At 40.8% G+C, this 26,808-nt stretch overlaps 1 protein-coding gene and 1 long non-coding RNA gene across 5 annotated transcripts in view; both read right to left on the bottom strand.

The window, feature by feature from the left end:
* Positions 1-26,808, bottom strand: part of UMAD1 (UBAP1-MVB12-associated (UMA) domain containing 1) — a 218,990-nt gene that overhangs the window by 70,132 nt on the left and 122,050 nt on the right. The gene's annotated exons all lie outside the window — the stretch shown is intronic.
* Positions 305-12,225, bottom strand: LOC149121817 (uncharacterized). Its single transcript, XR_016222701.1, has 3 exons — positions 12,088-12,225; positions 4,257-4,375; positions 305-324 (listed from the first exon to the last, which is right to left on the bottom strand). It is a non-coding gene; the product is annotated as an uncharacterized LOC149121817 (long non-coding RNA).

The following is a 26,808-nucleotide window of genomic DNA, read 5'->3' on the forward strand; positions in this document are numbered from 1 at the left end:
GACATGTAGAACCTCAATGCATGAAAAATAGTTTTGCATACCATTTGTATTTTTGAAATATTTTTCCAGGTTACAATTTTTTTATTATAAAGATTTACTTATTTGAAAGGTGGAGTTACAGACAGGCAGAGCCAGAAAGGGGGGGAGAGGGAGGGAGAGAGAGGGGTCTTCCATCCGCTGGTTCACTCCCCAAATAGCTGCAACAGCAGGAGCTGGGCCATTCAGAAACCAGGAGCCAGAAGATTCTTTTGAGTCTCCCACGTGGGTGCAGGGGCCCACACTCTTGAGCCATCTTCTACTGCTTTCTCAGGCCAGAGCAGAGAGCTGGATAGGAAGTGAAGCAGCCAGGACTTGAACCAGCACCAATATGGGATGCTGACACTGCAGCCAGCAGCTTTACCCACTACACCACAGTGCCAGCCCGTACATTTTCCTGTATCTTTATTCTAGATATCAATTTCTCTCTTTCTGAACTTAGAAAGTAAATGATCCCAGATCCAAAAGCATTATGAGGAAAAAATAACTATTAACAGGAGTTCAGTAACAAGGATGAATACAAAGTTAATATATAAAATTCATGAACTTTCATATAACTAGTTACAAAATATAATGAAAAGAAATTATCTAACTCCCAACACCTATGAAATAAAAAGTACTCAAAAACAAAATTTTTCAAAATACAGGTCCTATATGAATAAGCCTATAAAGCTTTACTGTGTAGTATTGAATAAATGTATTTGAATGAATGGAGAATCATTCCCAGCTAGGATTCTAAACATACAATATGCTAATATCTACCACATAAATGTATAAAAATGCCAGGAGCACAATTCCAGTAACCCCTCAGTGACTGTTTCTTTTTCTCTTTCAGAATATGGCAATGTATTTTTAAAAATATATATTTACATTATATTAATAATTTGTATTTATATTAATATATTAAAGAAAATATTTAAAAAGAACAATATGATAATTAAAAATAAGGAGGTGGAGAGTAAACTCGGCCCTATTCATTTTTGAATTCTTAAAAATCTACATTCATCAAACATGTTCTTTATTTTTATTTTTATTTTTTTGACAGGCAGAGTGGACAGTGAGAGAGAGAGACAGAGGGAAAGGTCTTCCTTTGCCATTGGTTCACCCTCCAATGGCTGCCGCAGCTGGTGTGCTGCGGCCGGCGCACCACGCTGATCCGAAGGCAGGAGCCAGGTGCTTCTCCTGGTCTCCCATGGGGTGCAGGGCCCAAGCACTTGGCCATCCTCCACTGCACTCCCAGGCCACAGCAGAGAGCTGGCCTGGAAGAGGGGCAACCGGGACAGAATCCAGTGCCCCGACTGGGACTAGAACCCGGTGTGCCAGTGCCGCAAGGCGGAGGATTAGCCTAGTCCCAGTGATCAATTTCTGTTCACAATTGATCATAATGATAGGACTAAGAGCCAAAGGGATCACATAAACAAGAATAGTGTCTGCAAATACTAGCTGATAGAATAAAAAAGGGAGAGAACGATCCAACATGGGAAGCAAGATACACAGCAGATCCATAGAATGACAGATGTCCTAAACAGCACTCTGGCCTCAGAATCAGCCCTTAAGGCACGCGGATCTGGCTGAAAAGCCCATGAGAGTATTTCAGGCATGGAAAGCCAAGACACTCTGGGGGGGGGTGGACACCAACCCTAAATGAAAGATCTCCATGAGTGAGATCCCAGTGGAAAGAACAGGTCATCAAAGAAGGAGGTACCTTTCTCTGCAGGGAGGAGAGAACTTCCACTTTGACTATGACCTTGTCTAAATGTGATCAGAGTCGGTGAACTCAAAAGGCTTCCATAGCCTTGGCAACTCATGACAAGATCCTAGGGTGATTACTGATGCCATAAACAAGAGTGTCAATTTGTTAAGTCAACAACAGGAGTCACTGTGCACTTACTCCTCATGTATGATCTCTGTCCTTAATGTGCTGTACATTGTGATTTAATGCTATAACTAGTACTTAAACAGTATTTTTCATTTTGTGTTTCTATGTGGGTACAAACTGTTGAAATCTTTACTTAATATATGCTAAACTGATCTTCTGTATATAAAGAGAATTTAAAATGAATCTTGATGTGAATGGAGGGGAGAGGGAGAGGGAAAGGGGAGGGTTGCAGGTAGGAGGGAAGTTATGGGGGGTGGGGAAGCCATTGTAATCCATAAGCTGTACTTTGGAAATTTGTATTCATTAAATAAAAGTTAAAAAAATCTACATTCATTAAAACAATGACTTGGAAAGAAAACAAATCACCTACTGGGCTCCACTCTGGCCAATGTGGCCATCTGGGGAGTGAACCAGTGCATGAAAGATCTCTCTCTCTCTCTTTTCTCTCTCTCTCTCTCTAACTCTTTAAAAAATATCATAAAAAGAACTAACATATGATCCAGCTATCTCTCTACTGGGTATATAACCAAGGGAAGTGAAATCATGCTAACAAAGAGAAATCCACATTCCCATGTTTATTGCAGTACTATTCAAATAACCAAGAAATAGAAACAACCCAAGAGTCCATTAACTGATAAATGGATAAAGAAAATACGTTACATACATACAATGGAATACAATTCAGCCATAGAAAAGGATGAAATCTTGTCATTTGCAGCACCATGAAAGAACTGGAGGTCATTATACCAAGTGAAATAAGCCAAGCACAGAAAGACAGTATGAACTCATTCATATGTGGGACCTTACAGAAGTCGAGTAGAACAGCGGCTACTAGAGGTCAGATAGAATAAGGGGAAAGGAGGGTTGAGGAATAGCTGATTAATGTGTACTAAGTTATAGTTAGAAATTCTGGGTTCTTTTGTACAGTAGAGTGACTATAGGTAATGATATCTGTATATTTCTAGACTTAAAGAAAGGATTTTGAATGTTTTCTCCATCAGAAAATGTCAAATATTTGAGACTATAGATAGGTTTGCCCTAATTAGACAATGTGTACATGTATTAAAATATAACATCATATCCCATAAATATGTACACTTTTTATGCATCTGTTAAAAAATTTTAAATTCGGGCCACCATTGTGGCATAATGGGTTAAGCCACTGCTTACAATGCTAGCATCCCTTATCAGAGTACTGGTTCAAGTCCCACCTACCCTGCTTCCCATCCAGTTCCCTGCTAATGTGCCTGGGAAAGCAGCAGAAGATAGCCCAAATCTTTGGAAACCTGCCCTCCACGTGGGACACCAGGATGCAGTTTCTGGCTCTTAGTTTAGATCTGGTCCAGCCTAGGCTGTTGCTACCATCTGGGGAATGTACCAGCAGATCAAAGATTCCTTCCTCCCTTCCTCCCTCCCTTCCTCCCTCTTTCTCTCTTTCTCTCTTTCTTTCTCTCTTTCTCGCTCTCTGTCACTCTGCCTTTCAAATAGATAAATATTTTAAAATTTTCAAAAATTAAAAAAAGAGTTGAGGCTTATAATAGTTCAACTCATGAAGTTACTGTAAGGATAAACAAATAATACAGGGGAAATACCTAGCTTAAAATATACAAAATAAAATATTTTTTCCTCAAAAAGATATATAACCCCTATTCTATAAATTAAAGAACAAGATAAGAAAATATCCAGAAGGCAAACAGGTAGGTGGTTGGGGGGCACTTGCTGGGGGTGGTTGGGAGGATTAGAGGAGCTAGTGAGCAATGAGAGAAAATAGTATCTTTTAAGAGTCATTTGTTAGGAAAGCTTGGTTTGAAGAAAAGAGATTGAGGGAGCCAAAAGCTGTGTGTAGTTAAAGGAACAGCTGTAAGACAGGAAAAAGCGATGCCCCATAGCAGGGTGGTAAGTGTGTAAAAAAGGAGCCAACTCAGAAAAGTGGCTGGCAGGTTTTACTACTAGGTGTACACAAAGCAGCTCTTGTTCTTAGAGCTTTGCAAATTAAATGCTAAGAAATTTATAAATTTTCTTTTCCATTTATATTTATCTATGTTTTTTCCTAAGGCTTTCAGATTATCATATTAACTAGAGTAGGTTAAATTGTCTGAAGAGTTTAATCCAGAGGATAACCAGTTACTTCAACATATGGTATTTCAGGTCAAAATTAAGAACAGTTCAAATAAAGTATTGGTGAAGCATGACAACAGTTCTGGTGGCAAATAGCATTTCTCCCACATGCCAGTTGTGTGACATTAGACAGGTTATTTAAGCTATGTTTGAGTGGCTTCATCTGACAATGATGAAGATAATAATATCTTGATAAGAAGCTTAAATGAGATCAACTACTTACAATTCTTAACCCACATATAGCAACAGAGGAAATCCTGAGTAAGTCCAAACTTTTATTATTAAATTCCAATCTTTATTATTATTTTTATTTGTGACAGGTTTTCTAAGATGTCTTCAGACCTGGAAATATGAAAATACAAATCACGAACATAATAGTTGACACAGCAGCTCCTATTTCATAGTAAATAATTTCAGCAAAGAATATGTTTTTACCTTTTTTATTTTGATATTTAATTCTATAGATAATTTGAAAGAATAGTATGATAAAGTTGTTATCCATGTCATCCATGTGTGTGTGTTGCAAGTATGGAGGGTATGAAAGTATAAAATTGTTCACCTTCACCCACATTCCCCCCAATACTTGCAACACACACTCACATGAATGACTATTGTCGGAGGAGCCAAGACGAGGGTTAGTTGGTGCACTGTGTGGAAGAAGTTACTTTACTTCTCTCCATGGGTAAAAAGGTCTGCCTTTTTCAGAGAATCTAATACTGCTGAAGACACAGGCTGTTATAACACTAAATATGCAATGGTTACAATGGAGAACAAGATGCAATTACACTCAGAATGGCAGAAATTGCAGAATGACCATGCTAAGTATTGCTGATGGATATATTTATTATGCAGCTTGTAATCATGCCTGCACCTGCACACTGAATATATTCATCACCCTTAAAAGTTTGCTTGTGGGGCTGGTGTTGTAGCATGGTGTATTAAGCAGCTGCTTGCGATGCCAGCATCCCATATTTGAGTGCTGGTTCAAGTCCCAACTCTTCTGGTTCCCATCCACCTCCCTGCTAATGCACCTGGAAAAGCAATGGATGATGATCCAAATACTTGGGCCCCTGTCATCTGCATGGAGACCAAATGTAGTTCCTGGTTCCTGGCTTTGGCCTGGCCCAGCCTTGGCTATTGTGGCCACTTGGGAGTGAACTCAATCTCTGTCATCGCACATCTTTCTTGGGTGAATACTGAGAAGTAAAACGGCGGGGTAACACAGTAGGTACATTTACCCTTTTTTTTTTTTTTGACAGGCAGAGTGGACAGTGAGAGAGACAGAGAGAAAGGTCTTCCTTTGCCGTTGGTTCACCCTCCAACGGGCGCGCACCCCGCTGATCTGATGGCAGGAGCCAGGTACTTATCCTGGTCTCCCATGGGGTGCAGGGCCCAAGCACTTGGGCCATCCTCCACTGCACTCCCTGGCCACAGCAGAGAGCTGGCCTGGAAGAGGGGCAACCGGGACAGAATCCGGCACCCCGATCAGGACTAGAACCCGGTGTGCCGGCGCGGCAAGGCGGAGGATTAGCCTAGTGAGCCATGGCGCCGGCCAGGTACATTTACCTTTAAAAGAAAAAACAAAAACCGCCAAACTTCCACAAAGGTTGTACCATTTTTACATTCCTACCAGCCATGTAAATATCAGTTACCCCATGTCCTCAACGACACTCTTCATGGTCTGTCATCTTAGTCATTCTAACAGGTACAGTGGCATCTTATTGTGGCATGGATTTACATTTTCCTAATAACTAATTATATGGAACATATTTTCATATGCTTATTTATCATGTATATATCTTCTTTAACAGCCTATTCAAATTTATTATTTATTATCAAAAATCATTATTTATTTTTTTATCTGAGAGGCAGATAAAATGTTGCCTTCCATTGTTTCATTTCCCAAATGCCCACAATGGCTGGGACCTAAGTCAGAAGCCAGGAACTCAGGTCTCCCATGTAGGTAGCAGGAACCCAACCACTTGAGCTATCATTGCTATCTCCCTGGGTCTGCATTAGCAGGAAGCTGGAGGAAGAAGTCAGCAGCCAAGAACCAAACTCAGGTACTGCAACAAGGGACACAAGCAACCTAACTGGGCACCTTAAGAACTAGGCAAAACACTTGTCCCTGTGGCCGGCACTGTGGCACAGCGGGTTAACGCCCTGGCCTGAAGCGCCGGCATCCCATATGGGCACGGGTTCTAGTTCTGGCTGCTCCTCTTCCAATCCAGTTCTCTGCTGTGGCTTGGGAAAGCAGTGGAAGATGGCCCGGCTCAATTGCTTAGGTCCCTGCACCCACGTCGAGACCCAGAGGAAGCTCCTGGCTTCAGATTGGCATAGCTCCAGCCATTGCGGCCATCTGGGGAGTGAACCATCGGATGGAAGACCTCTCTCTCTCTCTCTGCCTCTCCTCTCTCTGTGTAACTCTGACTTTCAAATAAATAAATGAATCTTTAAAAAAAAAAAAAGCACTTGTCCCTGCTTATTTTGCTTTAAATGGGATTCTTACTATCGACTTTTAACTTTTTTAATTTTATTTATTTATTTATTTTTTGACAGGCATGGTGGACAGTGAGAGAGAGAGAGAGAGAGAGAGAAAGGTCTTCTTTTTCTGTTGGTTCGCTCTCCAATGGCCGCTGCGGCCGGTGTGCTGTGGCCAGCACACTGTACTGATCTGAAGCCAGGAGCCAGGTGCTTCTCCTGGTCTCCCATGGGGTGCAGGGCCCAAGCACTTAGGCCATCCTCCACTGCACTCCTGTGCCACAGCAGAGAGCTGGACAGGAAGAGGAGCAACTGGGACAGAATCCAGTGCCCAACCGGGACTAGAACCCGGTGAGCCGGAGCAGCAGGTGGAGGATTAGCCTATTGAGCCATGGCGCCGGCCATTATTATCGACTTTTGAGAATTCTTTACATTCTGCATAAAAATTTTCTTTAACTTTTATCAGATATGTGTTTTGTGAATATTTTCTCCTAATCTGGGACTTTTTAAATTTTCTTTTCAACATCTTTCTAAGAGCAGATATTAAATTTTGATGAAATTAAATTTATCAAGTTTTTGCTTCTGTGGATCATGATTTTTATGTTGCATCTAAGATTTTTTTCCTAATTCAAGGCCACAAAGATTTTCTTTAAAGTTTTCATTGATCAATGATAGATTTAGATTTTATATTGAGTCTATTGCTCAATTTGTGTCACTTTGTATACTGTGTGAGCCTTTGATAGAACCCTAGGGAACATCTACTTTTAGGGGCTAAAGGAAGGAAAAAGGTAGTCAGTGCCAAATTTGAAAGAGAACAAGCAATGTACTGACAGACAGAAACCCAAGAGGTAGAGGACTTCAATCAGAGGACAGTTTTGGTATATTCATGGAGGTATTCATGGAGACCAAAGGAAGGCAACACAGAGTAACAGTCATTGGATTTGACAGTGAGGGTAGTGATGGCCTTTGGGACACAAATTTCAATACCATGAAACAGAGAGAAGCCAGATTGAAATGGATCAGAAGAAAAGGATGGAAGGTGAAGAAGGAAAGAGTTCAAATCATTCTTTAGAAAATACTGGTGAGTGAAAATGAAAGAAACACATTACAATGGACTTGAAAGGAAGGGTAGAGGAGATTAAAAGAACAGAAAGACATGAAATCACTGATGAAGCAAGGCTGAACATGAAGTAGCCTGAGAATGTGTCAAGAACACAGGTTTCCTTTTGCAAGGACGAAGAAAGTGAGAAGGAAATTGTATAGATAAACATATTTTGAGATGATGGCCAGGGAAAGCTTAAAGGCCTTGCTCAACCTTCCTGGCAAAGCTGGGGAGCAGTTGATCTGCTGAGACTAAGCAAGATTCACAACCTGTTTGGTACGTAGGTCAGGTTCCACACTATACATGAGCAAACAAAGGCCTACAGATCAGCTTTCCCAGAATGCTTAGCTAACTGGGACTTGAATCCAGACCTTTTGATTCTAATTCTAGTAATTAGAATTTCCAGTAATGAAATCATATTATTCTCTTTATCTTGTTATTCTTACCTTAAAACCTGGTCTTGGTTTGATTTTCTACCTTTCCCACAAAAACTCTGTCCCATTCCTCTTTGTAAGCAACTTTGCCCAAGTACTACAAGTAGCAGGAGTCTATAGAGACATCACAGAGTAGCCTCCAAGGATACAGAGCTTCTCAGGAAATGGGGAAGAGTTTGGCACACCGCAAGGCTCAGTTTGCAAATCAAAAAGGCACCAAGTATCAAACACTATCCATGATTTTCTGATTAAAATGAACTCATAGGGGGCTGGCACTGTGGCTCAGCAGGCTAAACCACCACCCATGACTGCAGCATCCCATATCAGAGGGCTAGTCTGAGTCTCAGCTGCTCCACTTCCAATGGAGTGCCATGCTAGTGCACCTGGGAAAGCAGAAACTGCTTGGACCTCTGCCACTCAGGTGGGAGCCCCAAACAGAGTTCTTGGCTCCAGGCTTTGGCTTGGCCCAGCCCCGGCCATTTGGGGAGTAAACCATTAGGTGGTAGACCTCTCCCTTTCTCCAAAACTGCCTTTCAAATAAATAAATAAATCTTAAAAAAGAAAAAGAATGAACCCAAGGCTGCTTTCTTAGTTCTTTAAAACATGCAACCCAGAGCAGAGTCCTCCTCCTAGAACACCTCACAAGGCAAGGGCTACAAGGCTGGTAACAGCCAGAGCACTTAAGCTGCAACTCCCTATTCAGCTCCTCCTTTCATCTAGCCTCCCAAATCCCTCGACTGAAAGAAAGCCTAAGAGCAACCCCCTCCCCCAAAATGATGAATGTATGATACACAGCAAACCTGAACAGGCACCTTTATTTTGGCCGGGACGAATTTTTTTAACTGTGTTGGGCATTCAGTATAAGAACCTCTAATGGATGAGTGAGTGTGTCTAGTAAGAATCCTGGTTATTCATGTACACAACAGTTTTTTTCTTTTCTTTCTTTCCTTTTTGGAAATTCGGCTCCCTCTGACCTTGGAACAGTTATTTTGCTACTGTAGACTGTGATGCAAATTAAGGCATTTCTATTCTTATTTCAAAGTCTGCTGCATAAAATAAGTGTATGCTTTGTAGAGTCAGTTGACAGCCTAATGTTGCACATTTAACAAATCAACACTTCGTCAGCTTATTTCATTATTATTTGACTATTCATTTTGAAATGTATCATTAAAAATGTAGTTTTTGACCTTTCATAATTTCTAGTCTTAAAAAGATAGACAATAGTCTAACACTATTCAAAGTTCCCCTAATGTTGCAAATTACATACAGATCTAAAGAGCAGCCTCACAAAATTTTCTTCTATATGGTAGGTCACTATCTTTTTAATGAATTAAAGTTAACATAATTCTGTAATACCTTAATTTTAAACAGTATTTAGAAAGCAGATCTTGCACAAGCTAAATCATTTTAAAACAAGCACTTTTCAGTTTGCACGTGTTACAAAAACAAGCAATTATTCTGCTGCAGAGCATCTCATGTTTCCTAGAGCTCAATGATATTGTGAAATAGCAAAATCCTGCAGACCAGAATGACAGTGATAATTCTGCTTTTAAGCATTAAAGAAAAAAATGAATAAATTTGAGGTGAAACCTCTCAAATAAAAGGCTTCTTCTGTTATATTTAATCCACTTTCACACAGTTTTTCTTAATTACACTACAGCTGTCTGCTAAGACACAACTGACCACTTCCATCATGAAAACAAACTGTACCCCACCATCTAAAGTTCTCGATTAAAAAGCAAATGTTTTTGTGAGCCCAGGGAAAACGGGTGCAGCTGCTCTATTTCACGAGGCAGGCACCTCTACTCCATTCAGCTGTGAAGAATGGCAATGACTGTAAATTGTTCTTTCCTGATCGGTTCCACAATAAAAACAAACCACACTACTTTCAATTTTTCCAAGCCAATTTTTTTTAAGCCTCCAGTACACTGGAAACAAGAGTTGTGTTCTTCTGATTCATGGCCTTTGATTTCTACATAAACGTCCCTGTATGCATGTAAAAACAGGTCCCTGCAGGATACTCACAGACTGTATATATTAACTTCCCAGATGTACCACAAGATAGAAACGCCATCAGCCTACCTTTTAAAGCAAGATACTATTTAACAGTTTAAACTGCCTGTGACTAAAGGATGATGGCAAAGCGCATCGACTGTATGTGGAGAGGCATTAGGTAGTTCATGAGAAAACTTCAACATGTTCACAAAAAGTACAACAAATGGTTTTGGACTTGTGTTTCAATGGTCTCCATTAAAATCCCAAGTAAGGAATTAGGTTAAGTCACACATCTGCATTTTGGAATTAAACTACTTGAAATCTGGTAACTAAAATGATGGACAAAATTTTATTAAGAAACTCATAAATGCTCACCATTTACTTATACTGCTCAAACAGTAACTACAATTTATACCTAGGATCTCCAATGTATTCTTTTAGTCAAACATACCCTTGATGATTTTAAAATCTTAACAGCATGCCTCTCTCCTATACTCAAAATTTATGTAAACCAGATATGTTACTTATTTACAGACATGGACCACTGTACTAAATATCTTACACACATTTAAAAGCATACACAAAAATAGATAGGTGTTAAGGATGAGTTAAAAATAACTTACAAATACAAGACCCTATAAAAAGTTCATGGGAAATTACAATTATGAAAAAAACTTAATGAATTCCAAAATTTTTTACACCTAGAAAATCTTGAAATCCCATTTTCCATGCACTTCTTGAAGTACCTCCATTGAAGTTTTAAGACTTCTTTGCACATTTCCTATGGGTATCTTTGCACAGCTCCTGAGTTCCTCCCCTTCTCCCAGTTCATGGAGACCCTAAGTAGACGATGAGTAATGTGGGGCCAACCTCTGTCCTTAGTGGCTTTGGATGAGTTCTCTGATTGCTGTAAAATTCTACCCCTGTATTCAAGAAGACTTTTTGTGGAAACACAAGGTTATAATATAGTTTAGAACAGCTCTTAATTCTGACTCACGATGGGTGTGTTGCAATAGAACCTAAATGTGATTGAAATTTATTGAGATAGAACAGAAGAAAATTGTCAGATCCGTGAACACCCCCTTCAGGATCAAAACAGCTGGCATGAAGCCACCAGTGCTTCCTATCTCACACAAGACAGCAATCAAAACCCCCTCACCAGCAGACAGGTTTCTGTGAGAATCACAATCTATGGGGCTGCTGCAGGACCTGCACCCTTATCTTCTACTGACACCTAATTTTTCCAAACTGCCAGGCATAAATCCATTCCTTTCAGAAATCCTCACTGTATGAGATTTCAGGCAAAGAGAGTTCTCGGCAACTGATGACTTCTGAGGTGAGCCAGGCCAATAATGCAACGTAATAGCTACTTACTGAGCACATACAATTTGGCCAGAGAAAATGGCAATGTAAATATCGCTATCCTCAAGGAGCTCAAAAACCCATACACACACATACAACTATTCGCATCTTTCTCTCTGGCCCTTGGTTCTCCAGCTCCTTCATGGGTTCCTATTCTTCTACCTCCCGCGAAACTCCCCAGATTTATCTTGTCATTTCACCAGCAGAATCTTATCCAAGACTATGACTCAACTATATACCCATATGTCTCTGACTACCACGGTTTTTTTTTTTTTTAAGAAAACTTTATTTGAAAGGTAGATTGACAGAGACAGAGGGAGATAGACACAGAGAGAGAGAGAGAGAAAGAGAGAGAGAATATCTTTCATACACTGGTTCACTGCCCAACTGCCTGTCTACAACTGCTGAGGCTGTCTACAACAGACTGAAGCCAGAAGCTCAGAATTCTACCCAGGTCTCCCATGGGGGTGGCAGGAACCCAAATACTTGGGCCATCATTAGCTGCCCCCCAGGTGCATTAGTAGGAAGCTTGGAAGGAGCCAGGACTTAAACCGGAACACCAATATGGAATGTGGGCTTTCCACACAGGGGCTTAACCCACTACACCCCAAGGCACTCCCCTACCATGGCTATTTCTAAAGAACAAACATCTCTCTTTAAATTAACTAAAGACCACTCACCCCATACTCCCAACTCCTTTCTTGATTTCTCTCACTGGACTTCTCAGGGGCAGTTCACTTCCACATTTCCAAAACAACTCATTATCTTCTCCATAAAACCTGGTCCTGGTTCTGCCGTCACTCCATTAATCCATGGGGGTCGTGGATTCCTCTATCTCTCTCCTGGTTGCTACGTATTTGAGTTCAAAGCCTGGGTAATTCTACCCCCTCAATGTCTGTCAAACGCTGTCTCCTCGCTAGCATCACCACCTGAATTCAACAGCCTTCTCCCTCAGATTTCTGCCTTCTGTGACTGCCCTCTCAACAACACAGCCAAAGTAATCTTTTAAATACTCAGACCAGCCACACTGTTTCAAGAAGGAAAAACAGGTGATATCTTGATGAAAAAGAATGGTCAAAGAATGGAGTTTTTAGCTGGGATGGGGGCAAGAGTTGCAGGCAAGAGCTCTGACAACATTCATAAACTGAATACAAAAAACCTGTGGTAAGAAAGAAATTAAAGTAGTAAACAAATAGACCAAAGTCCCAGAGCACAAGATGGGTTCAAGTGCCCTGGGGAAGAGCCAGCTCTGGTAATGATGGGGGCATGCTTCCCTCTGAGTCAGGAAGAATGCCAGTAAAGACGGCTAGGGATGGGGTCAGTTTGCATATGCAGGGCAGGCGAGCTGAGAGAGAGATGTCAGATAGTGTCTATTTTCTTGGGAAAATGATAGAGGAGGCAGATTACTACTTTAAAATGAGGGAAGGTGAGCATTTTGCAATAGGTTAAACTACCTCTTGCCCTACCCATATCCAGCTACTCTGCTTCTAATTCAGCTTCCTGTCATGTACATCCTGGGAGGCAGTAGATGATGACTCATGTACCTGTGTCCCTGTTCACCTACATGCTTTCACATAAATATAGAAAATGGGGAGATCAGGAGGGCTGAATTCCTGAGAAAAGTAGTTCCAATTTGGAACAGTCACTGTGGGTAATGAAAACAAGCAGATGATTAGGAGTAAGTCTGAAAAACTGAAAGAGAGAAAGGAAAAGGAAAGTCATCCCGAGTACTGAACTAAGGCTGGAAATCATAAACCTGCTGCAGGAACCATCAGAGGACTAAGGGAAAGGTGGTTGCAAGCTGGTGGGTGGGAAAAAGGGGAACAGTGTGCTGGTGTGCTGACAGATTCCACGTCACCAACAGGCCTTCACTCCCATCGTTGCACACTTAGCCAAATTTCCCTCAGGCCAGTGAGGCGTTGTTCCACTTGCTCTCATGGAATCTGTTCCAATCACAATGAACATGCAGCTGCATTTCCAGAACAAGCCATGCTGCCAGGACTGTTGTAGATCATACTGCTTCCTCTGTATAAATGTTACTTCCTTCTATCCCCTTCTACTTCCCTCTACCTTCCTCCACTCTTTATAGATGCCCCAAAAAGGAACACTGCAAAATAAATGTGGTTAGCATGCCACCCAGTCAACAGACACTCCATAAACATTTGGGAGGGATTCATATGATACATAGCAAAATCTCATCCTGAACACGAGGCAGGCTCTTAAGGCAGAAACAGAAGAGGGTATATGGGTGTCTCCAAGTCCCCATGTTGTCTAATAAACCTCTATGCCATCATTCCCAAGTACCTTGTTCCATAAATAATGCAATCAAAAATAAGATAGGCTCCTCTAAGGTTCTCAAGACAGGAGCCATTAAGTCACAGCTATTTTTAAGACTTAGGTGGAAGTTCAAATCACCAAAGCCCCCTGACAGAGGCAGATTAATGGAGTTTCTACTGAGGGTCCTCACCTCTATAACGACTTCCCTTCCATGTTGCTGAGAAAGACAAATTAGTACCTGAGACTCAGTTTTACTGAAATGCCCAAATATGCAAATTAGACACATTAAGACAAAACTTCTGGAGAGATTAGTGAAAGGAGACAGCTGGTCTGGGCCTATCTGTTCCTCCTTTCTTGATTCAGAGTTCATCAATTCAAAATACACTGGTCTTGGTAGTCACTGCTCCTTCTCACCCCCCTTCTTTTGATCATCTCTGTCCAATACCACAGATATAAAGGAACGAATTAGACACCCAGTCATTAAATATTTACTGTCCACCTAATATATTACAAATATTTGATAAACATTCCAAGAAAATAAAATGGTAAGTTTTCAATCTGAAGAATAAAAACATGTATAAAAATTATTATATATGGGGGACTGCATTATGGTGCAACAAGTTAAGCCACCATGCCTGTATCCCATATGGGTACTGGCTGAAGTCCTAGCTGCTCCACTTTTGATTCAGCTCCTTGATAATGTGCCTGGGAAAGCAGCAGATGATGGTCTAAGTACTTGGGTTCCTATCACCCACATGGGAGAACCAGGGGAGTTCCTGGCTCATGGCTTCATCCTGGCCCAGCCCGGGGAATGAACCGGTATATGAAAGATGGATCTCTCTTTCTCTTGCTCCTATCCCTATGCCTCTCTCTCTCTCTAACTCTGCCTTTCAAATATTTTTTTGAAAAATTACATACAATATAATAAGTGCCACACCACAGGTATTCATTCATTCATTGAACAAATGTGAACCACTGATGAGCTTAAATCAAAAGGTTTCTGGAAAAATGGAATTAGAAGATAACTTAATTTGGTGCAAAAAGAAATTTCAAAATCCATGTGAAGTTTTTCATGCTACACATTTTCCATGAAAGTTTTAAAGGACCCTTATGTACCTGGCACTGTTTTTAATTGCTGAGGATTCATCAAGGAAAGGGAAATGAATCCCAACAACACATAAGTAAGAAACAAATGAAACAAATTAAGAAAGAAACAAATGAAAGCAGAAGGAAGCAGACACCTTCTGGAAGGTGGGAAGGCCCTGAGGTGCCTCAGAGAAGCACAGGTGGGTTTGGGGACTGTGGAGGAGGGTGGCCCAGGAACTGGACACAGGAAGCAAACAGCACAGACCTGTGAAAAAACAGGGAATGGGGAGAGCAACCCAAAACACCCTCGGTGAGACTGCAGTGAGGAGAGAGGAAATCCCTCTCCAATCACCAGGCCTGCAACAATATGCTTGGTCTCTTCATGGGAAAACTAAAGCAGCTTCTGTTTCCATTGTTTCCCAGAGGTACCTGAACCAAAACTATGTAGGCAATGAGTTTGGCTAAATTTTCATCTTAAATGTGTTAAATCTGCCAGGGTACTTGGTATAAAAAACATTCCTTAATAAAAATAAAGGAAACACAAGGAAGAACTCTTACAAATGAATTTCCAGGTTCCTGTCTGTTGGAATTGCAATGTTTTTAAAATAAAAGCCTTTCTAAGAGAGGATAGTTCCAAACAGAGAAGAGTCATAATAAAAATGCCAGCATGTTTGCTTTCAAATTCAGAGTATCCATGAAAATTTACATATCTGAAAGACAGTAAATTAGTGGAACCTGAAAAGACCAGAAAGCAGGCATTGAAGTGAGCGAGGCATTGCAACCCAGAGCTGCAAGCCAGGTCACTGTGCCTTCTCCAACCTTGCCTCTACTAGCGGTGTAGCCCTGGCAAGCTACTTGCTCGCAGCTGCTTTCCGTGTAATAGAAGGTACAATAATACACCTCAAAGGATTATTTTGAGGATTAAATTAGTGAATATGTGTAAAGCTCTTAAAAATGGCATGTGGCCCCTTCCTATAAACTGTTATTGGAAGGGTTATTGTTGCTATTATTATCTGCAGCTGAGTCTTTTACTATAGAAGCCAAATTAGCCATCCATGATCCCCTGGAAAAATATGTATCCTCCTATTAAACTGTGTGAAATCCTGCTTCCCACCTACTAATACTCTGCCATGAAAACGTAAAATAAACACGTTTAGCAGTGAAGATTATTTAATCCTACTTTTGGTTTTAAGCTTAATTTCTTGGAATGTTCCTTTTTCACTATAAATAGTAACATCTATCTTGTAAACAACACTATCATGGCATCTTTTGAGGGTGAAAGGAGTTTAAAAGACAGAACTTGAACCAGCTGCCTAGATTTCACTAGTCTGGAGACTCTATGAAAGCAGAATTGGCGAGGATGGCTATAAAATCCACTGGAATACAAATTGCATCAGACAATGAGCGTCTGTGAAGGCTGCGACTTGCGTTGTGTTCACCAGTGTGTCATCAACGTCTAGACCTGTGCCTGGAACATGACTGGATCTTGATATTTTTAAATAAATGAATAACATAGTTTAAAATGAACTGTTCACATTTTAGATAAATGATCACTTGCACGTTCATAGGAAATTACAAATATACTTAAATGATGAAAAAAATGAATACTAGGTTAGGTTTTAATACAATTGCACCTTTGAGCTTTAAATGAAAGGCTGAGTTTATCCTCAATTCTAATAAACTCACAACTCAGGGAAAAAAATGAAGCACCTTAGAGAACCTACAGATTGCCGAGAGAGCAGTGTATGTTTTAAATGAAAGAAGCACCTGCAGCACCATTTAGAAGGATAAATTCAACAAGAGGCAGCTATGGATATATAAATTCTAAGGCTTTGGGAATTTTCATATTGTGTGAGTTACAGCAACTCTTCTCTGGAGCTGCAGCTGGTGCACTGCTTCTAAAGTACATGAGAACCTATTTCATTCCCCCACCAGGTCTGAAACCTGAGGCAATAGTGGTTTATTAATCAGATGATCTTTAATGTTAAACAGTAAAAGTTTTACTTTGTAATATAAATTATTGGCCTGCAGATATAAGTAACAAATAGTATGTCAATGGGCATGCCTGCACTAAGTAACAACTTGTAGTAAAAATATTTTTAAAAATTGACTGAATTAACTACATGTGTACCTTGGGAGAAAAACAGACAAGCAAATTTCCCTGCTTATTGTCAGTGTTGTGCTGTTATAATATTACTTCCTAGCACAGTCACTACCACAATTTTATTAAAATAAGAAAATTGCTAATTTGGGTTCTAACTATCATATTTGGATTGCAACATAAGGGCCCAGCACATCTGACAGAAATTCATATTCCCTTATTGGATTTACTTGTACCTGAAGAGAACTAATCTCTCATTCTCTGCCTAAGCACTTAGTAAGTATTCAAAAAAAAAAATCCCAAAAATAACTAAAGGAGGGATAGTAATTATTTCCAAAATTTCAACTAAAACATTTTACTTCTAGAACTCCAGATGGATTAAAAAAGCCCAAAAACACCCCAGGTTTCCCTCTAGCTACCAGTTTTTGTCTCCTCCAACAACTCACCATTCCCCAACCATGTCTGAAGTCAATATACAGCCACCCATCTCCCCTTTGTTGTGTTCTGAGACTCTTCCCAGTCTCATTTCTGACTCCTCTCCCAATTCCCATTATTCTGTTTAGTGCCCAAGAGTGTCTACCACCTCTTGACTTCCCCTCTATTAACTGTTTATCAATCTGTCTCCTCATCTGATTGAAAGCCACATGCGCAAAACTCTGATCTGGATTGCTTCCCATTCCCCAGCATAGTACCTAACACAGTCAGAGTGTAACGAAGTTACTGATCATATGAATGATTTCTCAATCTGCCAAAAGTACTGTGCATAAGAATATAGGGCCGGCGCTGTGACACAGTGGGTTAAAGCCCTGGCCCGAAGCGCTGGCATCCCATATGGATGCTGGTTCGAGACCTGGCTGCTCCACTTCGGATCCAGCTCTCTGCTATGGTCTGGGAAAGCAGTAGAAGATGGCCCAAGTCTGTGGGCCCCTGCACCCACATGGGAGACCCGGAAGAAGTTCCTGGCTCCTGGCTTCGGATGGGCGCAGCTTCAGCCATTGAGACCAGTTGGGGAGTGAACCAGTGAGTGAATCAGCGAATGGAAGACTTTTCAACTCTCTCTCTCTCTCTCTGCCTCTCCTCTCTCTGTGTAACTCTAACTTTCAAATAAATAAATATATAAATATATAAATTTAAAAAAGAAGAATATATATCTCTTATGGTCAAATACCACCCCTCATTCATAATTCTCCATGCAAATCTAGCTCAACCAGTGACACACTCAGAACTCAAGAAATGATTAATGGATTAATAAAAGTAAACAAATTAAATGACTGAAGATCAGTTTTTTAAAAAAATTTTTTTTAATGTTCCATCTGTTTGTTCATTCTCCAAACAGCCGCAACAACTAGGTAGGTCACACAGAAACCAGGAGCCCGGAACTCCATCCAGAGATCTCATGTAGTTAGCAGTGGCTGGAGCACTAGAGTGGTCCAGTGTATTAGCAGAGAACTGGAGCAGAAGTGGAGCAGCCAGGACTCGAAGTGGCACCCATATGGGATGCTTATGTTGCAGGTGTGGCTCAATCATCTGTGCCACAATGCTAGCCCCAAGTTTTCAATTTTAAAAGGCAAAATTCAGGGCCTTAATATTAAACTAATAAAATTACTAAACTTGCTTGATAAATTTAATTCCCATTTTCATAAGATTTTAAATAAGATAGTTAACAGGTATCTAAATTAAAACTTCTTTTAACTGACCAATGGTTTCTCAGACATAATTTCATTAAATGTTACTATTATTAAGCTCTGAAGTATTGTACCAGAAACTAGAGGAATATTTTGAGAGAAAGATCTCAAGGCCAAATTAAGAATTTTGGTACTGGAGGAAAAGAGACAGATAAATAAAGAGCAAAATGGTGAAAGATAGAGTGTGAAATGAGAGTTTGAAAGAATTCAGTTTTTTGATCAGTGAGATGTTATCCTGACCAGCAAAAGTTGAAAGCTGTGTATTTGTTGGATTTGGGAAGGGAAGACTAAGAAAAGGATCTCAGTAATTTAAGTGGGAGAAGCCAAGAGAACATCTGATTTATCTGTCCTTAAAAAATATATTAAGAATTAAAGCAAAGAGGAGGAATAAGGAGTGGACACTGTGGTATAGCAAGGTAAGCTGCAGCCTGGGATGCTGGCATGCCATATCAGAGTACCTGGGATCAAGTCCTGAGTCCACTCCCAACCCAGCTTTCTGCTAATACACACCCTGGAGGCAGGAGATGAAGTCCCTGCCCCCACAAGGGTCAGTTCTTAGCTCCTGGCTTTGGGCTGGCCCAGCCCCAGCTTTTGCAGGCATTTGAGGAGTGGACAAAAAACCAGTGAATGAAAGATCGATTGTGCTCTCTCTCTCTCTCTCTCTCTCTCCTCTGTCACTCTGCCTTTCAAATAAATAAAATTTTAAAAATCTTTTTTAAAAAGAGGACACTAATAGTAGACATTGTCAATTGAAGTACAAACATGATCAGAGCAATGACAGAACAGCAGGTATATTCAAGGAAGGAAGTGCTTTCTTAAGAAACAGCAAGCCACTTGCAGAGATAAGAGATAAAGCAGTCAGGGCCGGTGCCATGGCGCAGCAGGTTAATCCTCCGCCTGTGATGCCGGCATCCCATATGGGTGCCAGCTGCCCCTCTTCCAATCCAGCTCTCTGCTATGGCCTGGAAAGCAGTAGAAGATGGCCCAAGTGCTTAGGCCCCTGCACATGGCTCCTGGCTTCGGATTGGCGCAGCTCTGGTCATTGCAGCCATCTGGGGAGTAAGCCAACGGAAGGAAGACCTTTCTCTCTCTCTCCCTCTCACAGTCTGTAACTCTCTCTCTCAAATAAATAAATAAAATCTTAAAAAAAAAAGAGGTAAAGCAAAGAGATTCTAGAAGCCCAGATCAAAAAGAGTGTTAAGAGAAAAGGCAGGGTACAATGGCAAAGACATCTGAATTGTTTTTGAGTATATACACTGAACCACTGATTGTAAACAATGAGGCAGAGTAATTCAACCAGTATGGAAAACAGGAGAAATATGACCTCATTGTTTAAGCATGCTGTTTGCAATCAGTTCTGGCACTGTTACCTAGAGCAGTTCTCCATGAAGTCCAAAGTTACCTCAGGTGATTCAGTTCCATACTACTGTCTAAAGATGCTATTTCACAATCTGCATAATCAGCCTACATACCGAGAACTGCCTACCAAACAGTTCACTCTGCTCCCTTCTTCCATGGTCTCAGTTTAATCTAAACAAATCTGTCTTCCAACAGGTTGTTTATGTCTGCTATATAAATTCATATTGTTTTATTAGTTTATCGACATCTTATTTTTTTAAAAAAGATTTATTTATCTGAAAGGCAGAGATACAGAGAGAAAGAACGGGGGTGGAGGAGAGATTGAGATTATCTTCCAACCACTGGTTCACTCCCCAGATGGTAGCAACTGCTGGGGTTGGGCCAGGCCAAAGCCAGGAGCTAAAAGCTTCTTCTAAATCTCCTACGTTGGCGGCAAGGACAATGCAGGTGGCAGCTTAACCTTCTATGCCACACCACTGGCCCCAATATCTCATTTTTAAAAATGTTGTTAGAGTCAGGTCAATTCTTCATATCGCCAACACTGTAATTTCTATTTTCATTTACTCAGAATATCGGTGGATATTGGTTTGGAAGTTCTTGGGTTTGTATAAGATAACAGTGATTTTTTTTTTTTTTTTCGACAGGCAGAGTGGACAGTGAGAGAGAGAGACAGAGGGAAAGGTCTTCCTTTTGCCGTTGGTTCACCCTCCAATGGCCGCTGCAGCAGGCACACTGCACTGATCCAATGACAGGAGCCAGGTGCTTCTCCTGGTCTCCCATGCTGGTGCAGAGGCCCAAGAACTTGGGCCATCCTCCACTGCACTCCCTGGCCACAGCAGAGAGCTGGCCTGGAAGAGGGGCAACCGACACAGAATCCGGCGCCCCAACCGGGACTAGAACCCGGTGTGCCAGCGCCGCAAGGCAGAGGATTAGCCTAGTGAGCCGCGGTGCCAGCCAAGACACAGTGATCTTAACATTGACAATTTGTAAGCAATTTCTGCTTCTCTACTTGACTGTAACGAGTTTGCAGGATGACCCCCAACCCCGCCCGAAAATGGCAATGAGCATTACTGACTGCCATATCCAATTGCAATCTGGTATCTATGTTGCTGCCTGGTATTACCTTGGCTTCCCTTTCAGCATTACTAGGCATTTTCACCATTACATATCTATTTCAGATTATTTGCTTTAAGACACCTTCACTTATATTTTCTTAGGCTGAATCACAGTGTTTACTGGGATACTACTGAACCTTTTTAGATATCTTTATGATATTTCTCTTATTTCACTGAGATATTCACCAATCTACAATCTGTAAAACTGGTTGAAACACTTCATTTCTGACCTTAGATTTTTAGTGAAAATGCAAAGAAAGGATAATACGGTAATATGCTTTCATGAAGTTGTATTTCAACTTGATTAAGAATATATTTCTTAAGTAAAAGTTGTGAATCACCATCTTATTAAATGAGTAAATTTGAATTGTTTACTCATCACACACACATTCTATCGATTTTGTGACTACTTGATGCAAAAATTAACATTACTTTTCAGTAGCATTTATTTTATATAATGTGTATGCTCGGATCAATTTCAATCATTCATTTTACGAGATTATGTTAATGAAGAGGTAGTAATAATCTAAAAAAAAGTAACAGCATTTGGTTAAATTTCAAAACTTCAATATATTTACATGCTTAAAATGTCATAATTTAAATTATAAATAGCACCTTAATTTACTGTCAGTGATCTATATTTAGGATTTTAAACACTATCTAATTGTATTTATGGGAATTATATATATATTTTTTTCCTACTAGGCTGCTTTCAAATTTTGTTTCCTGTGATCAAACATATTTTGAAATATAATTTGTCTAGGGCATTTCAGGATATGTATTTCCTCAATACTGGGTTTACATAAACATAAAACTTCTCCTTTACATCCTCACACATTTCTATGCTTTCTTTTGATAGTGCCATCTAACAAGCATTTTAAATATCAAACCTGCTCAAATTAGTGTTATTCAACTCATTTTCAATCAAGTTTTGTTAAAGCTTAATTGCATATTGTGATTTGACTCAATAATCCTTTTAAAGAAAGCACCTTGTAATCCCACCAGGGAAAGTTAAGAGTTAAACATGTGCAATTTAGGAAAGAAATATGGCAAATCCATGTCTGTGGCTCAGTGCTGGAGTGATGTTTACACAGGGAATCCTGGCTCTGTCTGTGCTATATTATGACCCTTGTCATCGCCTGCCCTGGAGCAGTTACATATGTGTCTATTTCTCCCACTAAGCCAGTCTCTCCTGAAAAGCAGAAGAAACTGAAACCGCTGTATCCTCCCTGAGGCTTCCCATAGCACTTTACACAAAGCAGCCACACAATAAATGTCTGTCAAATTATTGGAATAGCAAAGGCTTTGATTTTACCTTGACATACAAGCTTAATGAAAAAAAAAAATGAAAGGAAAAATAACTTAGAGGAAGGGGGTAGCAACGGTGTTAAGAATGGTAGCAAGAGACCTCAAATAAAAATACATAAATGTGAGGTGACTTTAACTAGTCACCAATGTTCCTGAACAAGCTTAAAAGAGGGGAAAAAAAAAGACATTCATCATTCTTTCCATGTTAAAAGTTAGGGAAGCGTCATTATTTTGTTTGAAAGTATGTTCTGATTTAGACACACCCATATGACACAGCCAATATAAATAATTTGTTCTCCTGGTGTTGATACTGTTGAACAATGATGAACAGATCAACAATACAGGAACTCCCCAGTAAAGGGTGACCATTGTGTCGAAAGCATATCCTAAGACAAGGAACTGTATTTAGGACAGGTTTCTAACTTTCTAAATTCTGGCACACCGCTTGTCTCTACTTGTGACTCAGTCTTCTGGAAAACCTGAAATTGATCATTCAAAGGTGATGGAACTCAATTCAGCAAACATTTATTGAGCACCATTGCATGCAGAACCAAAGATGCGAAACAAGAGGAGGGAAAAGGGCCTGCAAAGGAGACTGAAAAGCAGAAGTGTTCAGAGAAGAAACAGGAGAGAGCAGCTTATGGAATATAAGACAAAGGTATTTTTCAGCATTCTCAAATTTGAATTACTCATTCATAAAAGGTGGAAGCTGAGACTCTTGAAGACAAAATTTTTACTGAGTAAATATAAGCCACTAGGACCAATAAACAAAATTATGTACTTCTTGGGCTCCACATTTAGAATAACTGTTCTGTTAAATAGATTCCCTAAGAAAATGTGTCATTCTATGTTTCTTCCAACCTTTCTACCATCTAGACTTTACTCTTCCTCCTTCTCCCACTTAAAAACAAATGCCATCACTTATCAAGTCTTATTGCTCTCATCCATATAATTAGTGTCACAGGTATTACAGCACAGGGTGTACATTGCACAAAGGTGCTCGACCTGAGAGAAGGAGCATTCATACCATACACAGGTACACTGTAATTATTTTAACAATTTCATATAAGAGGGCAGTTAGTTATCTTATCCTAATAATTTATTTATTTATATGGATGTATGTGCATGTAAAATTTCTCCACTCTTCACAGTCCATCCCACAAACACCTCAAAAACTTTTTTAAGGACAAATTCCATCAGTACAATTTCACTTCAAAATGTTCTATGTTCCACGTTATGGAATTTCATCAACCTCGCATTTAAGACTCTTTATAGCATGTCCTTAACCTTCTCCTTTAGTGTACTCTTTTACTATCCCCTAAGAGGGGCCCATCTCCCAGTGAAACCTCATTTCTCTCTGCCATTCATTCACCCTTACCTTGTTATCTTTACGTCATTTCTACACCTGGAATTCTCTCCAAACTCAGTTTTCCTGCTAGAAGCCCTGAATCACATTCAGTAGTATATCTGGAGGAGAGGTTTTACACAGCCAAATACTGTCTTCAGTAAGCATCCAACAACAGCAGCTCTCCCACTGGCTTTGCCTAGTATTCCGGTTATCTGCTGGTATACAATAAACTGCTTCAAACTTGTAACATAAGACAATGATTCCTCTTTATTATACCTCTCAAGTGTGTAGGTCAGAAATTTGGGCAGAGCTGAGACCTTCTTTTGTTCTGATGTGGTGATGTCAGAGGTTGTTCTTGGGTACAGTATTTAGCTAACAGATGGTCTGCTCTGGAGGGTCCAAGATAACTTCACAAGCACAGGCGGCATTGGCTAGAAGGCTGGGCTCAGGTCACCTACACTCATGGCCTCTATAGACTGTTGGCCCCAAGCTGGTTGGACTTCTTAAATGGTGACTCTGGGATCCATGAATAAGTGTTTTAGCCAACATGGCAGAAGTTGTGTGATCAACCCTTGCAATCCACAGTGTGTCTTATGTCATATTCTGTTGGCTAACATGGCCATTATCCTGTCCAGATTCAAGAAGTGGGGACATAGATACCATTTTTCAATGGAAATAAAGAATATGCAGAAATGTTTTACCATCACCGTCACAGTGAGAGAACAAAAAGTGGAAGGAGAAGAGTAGGGTAGACTTTCACCCAGAAAGGTCTGAACTCCTTCTTTCATCACTGTTCCTTGAATATGCCACATTTCACACTGTTTCTGTTCCTGTATCTGCTCAGCCCATTTATTCTCTGTGGAAAACCTCCTTGTTCGTCCTCCTTCTCCTCAACTCATTTAATTATCATAGGCCCAGCTAAAATTCCCCTTCCTCCAAGAATCCTTTCCAGTTCCTTAGAGTCAGGCTTAAACTCTTACTGCTTCAGATTCCCTGGTACTTTTATCTTGGCACGTTTCCCATTGGTAATCTTACTCAATAGGTTTTCATTGATGTAAGAGGCAAATGAAAGAGAAAGGTGAAGGGAGTAACAGAATGCTATGTCTTGGATCCTGTACATTCTCATGCAAGTTTAAGGACACAAAATGCTCAATAAGAGTGAAACTTACAGAACCAAATAGAGGCACTGAGTTCGAGGGCCAGGGCAATGCCAGTTGAAGCTGACCCAGCACTCACAGACAAAATACTTCAAATACATACATAATTATATTTACTTTAAATTATTAGTATTTGAAATTAAAATAGATTCAAGGAAAGATAAACAAAATTGTGGAAGAGGGAAGGCTTATTGTTTTGCCATGCTTTATATTTTCTAACACTGGGCCTCCATTTGTCCTCAAATGTTCAAAATGGAACTTTCACTTGCCAGAGTAAAATCCATGCCCTACTTAACACAATGAAGGGAGACACAAATGGGAAGTTTAAATAACAATGTAAGGAATGCATTTTGGGAAAGGATTTGGTTCAATCTTATGATGATGAAAACTGAATGTGATTAGTCCCAAAAGAACTTACTTCCCTGATAAAAACAACTAAAGCAAGGGACTGGTGTTGTGGCATATTGGGTTATGCTACTGCTTGGGACACCTACATCCCATATTGGAGTACCTGGGTTCATGTCACCACTACTGCATGCTTCTGATCTAGCTCCCTGCTAACAAGCCTAGAAAGCAGATGACAACCCAAGCACTTGAGTCCTGAAACCCATGTGGAAGACAGGGATGGAGTTCTTGGCTGCTTGATTAGCCCCAGCTGTTGAGGACATTTGGGGGAGTGAGCCAGTAGATGGAAGATATTTTTCTTTCTGTGTGGTGTGTGTGTGTGTGCATGCGCGTGCATACACACACGCACATCACTCTTTTTTTTTTTTTTTTTTTTGACAGGCAGAGTAGACAGTGAGAGAGAGAGACAGAGAGAAAGGTCTTCCTTTGCCGTTGGTTCACCCTCCAATGGCCGCCGCGGCCGGCGCACCGCGCTGATCCGATGGCAGGAGCCAGGAGCCAGGTGCTTTTCCTGGTCTCCCATGGGGTGCAGGGCCCAAGCACCTGGGCCATCCTCCACTGCATTCCCTGGCCACAGCAGAGGGCTGGCCTGGAAGAGGGGCAACCGGGACAGAATCCGGTGCCCCGACCGGGACTAGAACCCGGTGTGCCGGCGCCGCAAGGCGGATTAGCCTAGTGAGCCGCGGCGCCGGCTGCACATCACTCTTTCAAGTAAATAAATAAATTGTTTTAAAAGAATGAAGAGGCCGGCGCCGCGGCTCACTAGGCTAATCCTCCGCCTAGCGGCGCCGGCACACCGGGTTCTAGTCCCGGTCGGGGCGCCGGATTCTGTCCCGGTTGCCCCTCTTCCAGGCCAGCCCTCTGCTGTGGCCCGGGAGTGCAGTGGAGGATGGCCCAGGTGCTTGGGCCCTGCACCCCATGGGAGACCAGGAAAAAAGCACCTGGCTCCTGGCTCCTGCCATCGGATCGGTGCGGTGCGCCGGCCGCAGCGCGCCGGCCGCGGCGGCCATTGGAGGGTGAACCAACGGCCAAGGAAGACCTTTCTCTCTGTCTCTCTCTCTCACTGTCCACTCTGCCTGTCAAAAAAAAAAAAAAAAAAAAAAAAAAAAAAAGAATGAAGAGATATTCTATAAGCAACTGGGACACAAACTGGAACTCTGATATGGAATGCGAGCACTCCAGGAGGTGGCCTAACCTGCTGTACCCACAGCGCCTGCCCCAAAAAGACTCCTAAAAAAAGAAAACAGCCAAACAAAAACAAAGTTACAAAGATCTGTATAGCCAATGTGATAATACTGTTTATAATACGAGAGACATAGAGACAGACAAATAACGAGACTCTACACATGCCCACTATTCGGAGACAAAATAAGTAAATTATTATTATCTCTGTACAAATACTACACAGTAGTTAAAATTAATGAACTAGAGCTAAAAAATCAACAAGATAAATCTGTAAAACATAATGTTGCATAAAGAACAATTGCAGCAGAATACATAGAAAATGGCAGAACTGGTGGGCCACTGTGGCACAGTGGGTTTTACGCTTCCACTTGGGAC

This window comes from Oryctolagus cuniculus, chromosome 16 (assembly GCF_051225735.1).
Source record: "Oryctolagus cuniculus isolate XC-2025 breed Fujian yellow rabbit chromosome 16, ASM5122573v1, whole genome shotgun sequence".
Taxonomy (NCBI): Eukaryota; Metazoa; Chordata; class Mammalia; order Lagomorpha; family Leporidae; genus Oryctolagus; species Oryctolagus cuniculus.